Source organism: Lonchura striata, chromosome 4 (assembly GCF_050655825.1).
Source record: "Lonchura striata isolate lonStrDom1 chromosome 4, ASM5065582v1, whole genome shotgun sequence".
Classification (NCBI taxonomy): domain Eukaryota; kingdom Metazoa; phylum Chordata; class Aves; order Passeriformes; family Estrildidae; genus Lonchura; species Lonchura striata.
The window spans coordinates 74478127-74484922 of record NC_140706.1 but is presented as its reverse complement, the minus strand read 5'-3'; positions in this window follow the sequence as shown (position 1 = coordinate 74484922).

The window sequence follows — 6796 nt, the reverse complement described above, 5'->3', positions numbered from 1 at the left end:
CAGATATTGCTGTGAGAACAGATTGATTAAGTGATGGAAAATTGCTTCTCTGAGGTCAAGAACTAATTTAATATAATCACAAAGATGTTGCATTTTTACATAAATGAATGCTCTATATTAACTAATAGTCTGTTCAAGTTGTAGGATATACTTAAATTTTGTTTTGTTATATTAATTTAATGGTTGGTGATCTTTTTTTTTAGTTTTTAGACTATACTACAATTTGTTTTACTGAATTATTTGTAAATTTGCTTTATTTTTTCCCCAAAAGACTTTCCAAGCCCTCTTGGCCTCCTTCCCTGGCATGTCAGAATTTAGAGGCTGGTTTCCATGGATTCTGTGTTTTCAGATTTCAAATTGATTTTCCACAATGTTCATATCATTACAGTTAGATAACTTAAATAATTGTGAAAACAAACAAAGGAAAAAAATGGTGGTCTGGTCAGTCAATATTATTTTATGCAATTTTAATTTTCCATGAAGCAGCCTCCATTAGGCTAAAGAAGTCAATCAGCTAGGGATGTGGAATAAAAACCTGTGACCTTTCAGTGGATTCTGCATAAAAGCACCTGAAAATATCAGGTGGGTTTATTTAAACAGTGTAAACTGTAGAAATGTGTTGAGTTAATTATAACCTTGAATCAGTTCCAGTTCTAAATAGATCTGAGGTAGGTAGGTGGCTTGGGGTGAGCAGGCAAGAGCTGGGAAGTGGATGGAGCTCTGGCAAGGCAGGTTTGGTGCTGCAGCTGGAAGAAGCTGCAGTGCATGACCTCCTGTCACAGGGTGGGTACAGACATTGAAAGGGGCATCCTTAGGAGCAGTTTTTTCCTCTCACATCTTCCCACATCCCACCAGTAGCAAGACATAGTTCAATAAATTTCCTAATGATTGGTTTCCATCCCATCTCAGCCTCCTTAACTCTTCATCCCCATCGATGGCTGCAATACAGTGATCATGGCTCCTTATTTTGAACACAATGAGAAGTAATTAAGCCTTTTATTACCTTTCATTAGATGATGCTTAATAAGACAGAAAGGTAAGAAATGTCAGTGTCATTTGTGTTGGCACAAAAACGTGAAGGCTGTTTATTGGCTGGTGACTCTCTGACACGGCTAGTTCTGTCACAGGCAGACTCCTTGACATCAAATTTCATTTCTGTCTCCATCCTTGCCCTCTTGCTATGCTCCTTTCACAGGCTGCACTCACAGGGTGTGCTCTCAGGAGAGGGTTGTTGCCTGGCAGGTCTGGAAGAAGGGCAGGGGATACAAGTTCTGAGCTGAGCATGAGAGTCTCTGCTGCCACTGCTGCAGGATGTGTGTCAGGTGAGCAGCATCAGCCCCAGATCAGGCACTTCTGCAGCTGAGACACAGAAAAGGAATTTCCATTTGATCAGAGCACGTGAAACACAATTTAATGCGGGAAGGACTCAATCATCCATCATTAGAGGGGCGAGAAAAGAAAAAAAATCAAACAGATATTTCATTTTCTTCCTGATTTTCAGGTTCTACTCCCTCTCTCCTTTCATTTGTTAGCAGTTATCTGCCAATACAGATGGCACAGATTGCTTATGGTGTCTCAGGATATAAGGCAATTTTGGGCTAATTGTTAAGAAGAGAGTGCATGGATAAATATGATCAAACAGTTGCTCTTGTTTCCTCATGCTGTTTTCTGAACCATCCAATCTGGGCACTCACAGAAACAGAAAAATGGGATTTGATTTACTATAGCAATATCTTCAAAAAGCTATTTTTTTCATATTTTTGAATATGAGTATTTCAGTAGTAAACATGAGATGAGAATAAGGAAGAACTGTCCTAATTATTTCAACTGTCTCATTCACAATTCTCTCAGTTCCATTAATTGTGTTGTTCCATACTTGTAAGTCTTTCTTTGCAAGAAAAATGCAGACTGTCTCAACTCCAAACCCAAAACCTGCAGTATTTATAAAATAATCAGTATTCTTTCAGAGACACAAACTTCAACAGCAGATTAATGTACAGTAAGGGAAATAGCTGCACATTTTTCCTCTCCTCTTTCTGAGGAAATAGCTGAATTGTTTCATCCCTCTTTAACCCAGCTTTCAATTTTCACTCAGATCCCATAGCTCAGTAAAAACTCTTTCACCAAAGAAATAAGAGGAAAATAATAAAAAACTCCCAAACAAATGAAAAATAAAATCCTCCCAGTGCCAATTTCATTGCCAATCCTTTATGTGAGTTGGACCTAACTGCTTTCTTTTGAGAATAAAATAAAACTCCAACTGATGAGGTCAGTAATCTAATTTTGCCTGAAGCAATCTGATAAACAAAATGCCAAAAGCAAAGTGAATATTCTGCAAAGATAATAGGTCAAAGATAAAAATCAATCTCTAAGGGCTGGAAGCAGCTCAGCCAAGGACTTATGCACACAGCTTTTCAAGTCTTTTGCAGCCTCTCTCCAGGTCTTGAAACATCACAAATTATACTAAATACCAATATATAATTTTCTCCTATAATTAGTTTTCAATCCACTCTGGAATAGTCATAATAATTAAATTTTCTGTGAAAAATCACAATGATATCTCCAAAGACAATGTGGCTTGATGAAACACCAGGAATCAGAATGAAACATCTGCATGTAACAAATTCTCCTCAGGCAATAAACTTCAAAGAGCTATGTATGTAGTTCCTATTTATATGTGTATAATGCATCTGCATTCAAACCTGTGAGAGGAGTTATCAGAAAGTTGTCTTCTATCTTTAGCAACACTCTTCATGCATTTTTTTTTTCTTTAACTTTATCCAAATTAAATAGACCCAAAGAGGGGATATTGAGCACATTTCATTAGCTTAAGAGAACATTAAATAAAGAAAATAACAAAAGGATATTCATAATGCCTTTTTGCTCCAGGAGGAGGAGTTACTTCAGGCAGAGGATATGCATTCCTAACTGCAATTGGTAGAAACCTCAATGCCACTTTTTAAAATTAAAAACACATCCTGGACTAATGCCAGTTGTAAAAGAGCTCCACCACTCTCACCTGCCTAACCTGTCTCAGGATCCAGGGCTGGACTGAGACATCCAGCTGAATTTTCTTTAGAGCCAGCCAGGATGGGAATCTCCAGTAGCTCCCACACCTCATTCCTTTCCTCACTGGGAATTTAGAGAGTCCTTGGAGCATGAACCATCCCAGACAACAACCTCACACTAAACACACAGTATTCAAAGGAGCCTTGGGGCTGAAAGGTTTGGATTGATACCATTAGTTATAAAAACTATTCCATGGGCAGCTAAATACTCTGTAAAATTAGAACTGGGATTTTCAGCAGTTTGATTAATAATTCATCCTTGTTTTAGTGCATCACTCAGGACCTTGTATTCCCCTATTACAAAAACCACGATTAAAACTCAAAAAGTTTATCCTTCACCCATAGCTGTCATGAGTAGTAGGGTTTCTTCTCTTCTAGAGTTTCTAATATCCTTTGAAATATGTATCTCTAGTAACCAAAGATCCCACTGGTGTGATATTAAACACTCAGCTAAATGGCTTTGGAAAGATGATGCTCAACCAGCCAGTTATCAAGGTCATGCCATTACTTGTCACTTTATGGTCTGTTGATGAATGTGTGAAGGGAATGAGGAATTCACCTCTTCCCCAGATAACTCCCACTGTGTTACTCTGGAGAAAAAAAAAAAAAGGAAAGCTAAATGTACTTTGAAATTGCCACAGTGTTTTCCATATTGTCTCACCAAATAATTTCTTGCAATTTCCTTAATAACCAACATTGTTATTTAATGAGGATGGCTTTGTAATGATCAAAAGTTACATGCTTATGTGGAGTGTTTTTATAATTACTATCATTATTGTCTTAGGCTCTGGTATCATTCAATAATTAGACTCCTACTTGTTGGAAGGCACCAAGGAAGCTCAATTTATCACATGTAAGTACCTCTAAAAGGTATCTGAGGCAGCTCTAAATAACTAGCCTTGCCGTGTTTTAACCAGCTAGTGAGTGGGCAAAGCAGGAAATTGAGGCTGCCCAACATTCTTTTTAGTGTAAGAAAATACAAACATAATGCTTCAAACCAGTATGAAAAATGCATATTTTATGATTGGCTTTTCACAAATGTTACAATGAATATTATGTGTGTAATGTTAGAAAGTTATGCTCTATTAATTCTCTTAAGTATTGTGTTAAATATAGTTTTAGATTCTAATGTAATGTTAAAATAGAGACTATGTATGTGGGGAAGTTTTTTTTTAGGAATGAGATACTTGCTTTGAGGAACACCTAAATCTTCCAAATGAGAGGAATTTATGGTTTCTTATCAGAAGAAGCTAATTTCTTCAGGCCTTGCTCAGAATCAAAGATGCCAGGGGATTAAAGGACACAGTTGACATACAACAGACAGAGTTTCTTGTTTTAAATAGAATGTATTCATAACCATGAAGGATGTATGAATATGCAACAAGTATATTGTTTTAAGGGTGATTCCTTTGTTCACAAGGGATGCTTTTCCTGACTTAGTGTCTGAGACATCCGTAATTCTTTGCTTTTTATTGTCTTGTAATTGTCCTAACTCTAAACTTTATTATTCTAATTATTTTATTATTTTATAACCATTTTATTATTATTAAACTTTTAAAATTTTAAAAAACAAGTGATTGGCGTTTTTCACACCAGTAACACAGAAAAATGGTGTTTATAAATTTATCAGTCCTTATGGACTAGCTAATTAATATCATATCCTGAGCGTTGTTCCAATCTTTTATTTTTCCTCTTTGCTTGCATAAAACAACCTTTCCTACACTTGTCTTTCTACATTTACACCAGGAGTGATCCTGTGCTACCTTTGCTGCTGGAAGAGTGAATAATTCTGGGGAGGCAGGGCTGGTTCTGAGAGCTGGCCAAGGCAGTTCCTGCTGCCACGGAAGCTACGTCCTGCACTTTGCAGGTTCAATGAGTTTGTTTTAATTTCTTATGCTCTGAGAAAGGTGGTGTTACTCTTCTGAAAACGAAAAACCCCTGGGCAATGGGGAATAACAAGGCAGCAGTCTAGACACCAGTCCCAGATTTTCCTTAGGCACAGGACTGTCTAATCCCAAGACTGATGGTGTGAGATGTTTTCATTTTCAATGCAGGGGAAAACTAAATTTTTTTCCATCTGCTTTGCCTGCTTGGTAAGTGTATCATTAGGTAGCCTTTTCTAAAGGCTTAATTTGAAGCCTGAACTCTTTTTCTAGTCCAGTGACATATGAAAATAATCACATTACCAAATCACTGCATCCACAGGTCTCTCTAGATCCATCACGCAGACATCGTGCTGTTGAAAACCTTCTTTTCCTGTAATAATCCATTCATTAAAATAGCCTAAAAGCAATATTAGGCAAAAAATTTGCTGCCCTGAATGAAGGCAAGTGAGAAGTCAAAGCCATGTTAGAAGCACAATGCAAATTAAAAGGGCACTTGACTCTTGTGGTGTAAGCAAGAAGCAGAAATTTAAATTTATGTCGCTCTTTGACAAAAGTAAGAATACCCAACTTCATACAGACTTATACTGTTGCTGCAAGAAATGAATCTGATACAGAAGGGAAAAAAAACTCAAATTGAATAGGGTAGACGGAGAGCAAAGAGATGAAATAAGGAGATTGTGATTTATTTTTCACTGTGTCTCATATTCAATATTCTTACATGAAATACATTTTATCTTAGTGCTCTGCAGAGCTTTGCAGAAATTCTGTGCTATGAAATCTCCTGCGTAATCATAAAACATTTGAGTTAAACATATGCTAGAGAAAATAACAAACAAAGGTATTAAATGGTCACAAAGTCTTAAACCTATTTATCTTTTTACTGCATAACTGTGCTTTCCAGCTGTTGTTTCTTATGATGATGAATTCTGCTGTGATCTGTATGGACATCCTTTCAAGAGAGAACATTGTTTTTAATGAAGAGAAAAAAATGTCTTTGCTCTTTAAAATGTTTAAAAAGTCAGGTAGTTTTAGCAAATGGCAAGTAATTTGGAAAAAAAATGTCTTCTGTTCTTGCACAAATTGTTGCAGTTTGCTAATTCTTTCATTACAGCGACTTATTTTTATATACCTGCTAATGCTCAGGGGGCATACAAACCCTCCTATTGATCAAGGCTGAAGTGCAGGATCTCAAACCACATTTTTAAGAGAGCATGGCATATGTTTTGTGATTTATTGAAAAATGCAAGGGAAGATTGTATAATAAATGAATGCCTTCTTTAGTCTTCTTACATTTTGTGTGCCTGCATGTGTGTGAGAGACCCAGACAAAGCCATGTGCAGTCCCCAGTGAGCTCCTGAAATGCCAGCCTGTAATTTGGATTGACACCAGGCGAGGAACACTGATGATTTTTGGCATTCCCATGTTTCTGAGCTGGCCCTGAGTGACTGTGGAGATGAGACTCTACATTGGAGGATCAAAACACTCTCCCCATCCTGCAGCTCCAAGAGTGTTGTGTCCTACTCAACTCCTGCCTGAGACAAGATCTGTGCTTAAATCTGCTCCTTGCTGCCTGGTATGGAAGGAACTTTGATTCCTGAAGATGGATCCTCAGTCTGGATAGTCAGGAGATGTAACAGCAGAGGATTTTTCCCTCCCAGTTTAGTTAATGGGCTACAGAGACCAGGAAAATAATTAATTTGAGTGTTTTTTTGTGTAATAAATGCAAGCATATTTTCCTTAACACCCGGCTCTAAAAAATAGAGATGCATTTGAGCTCCATCTCTCAGGAAAAATAACATTTTTTTGTCCCTTTTTTAAAACAGGATTTTGATTAATTTTACA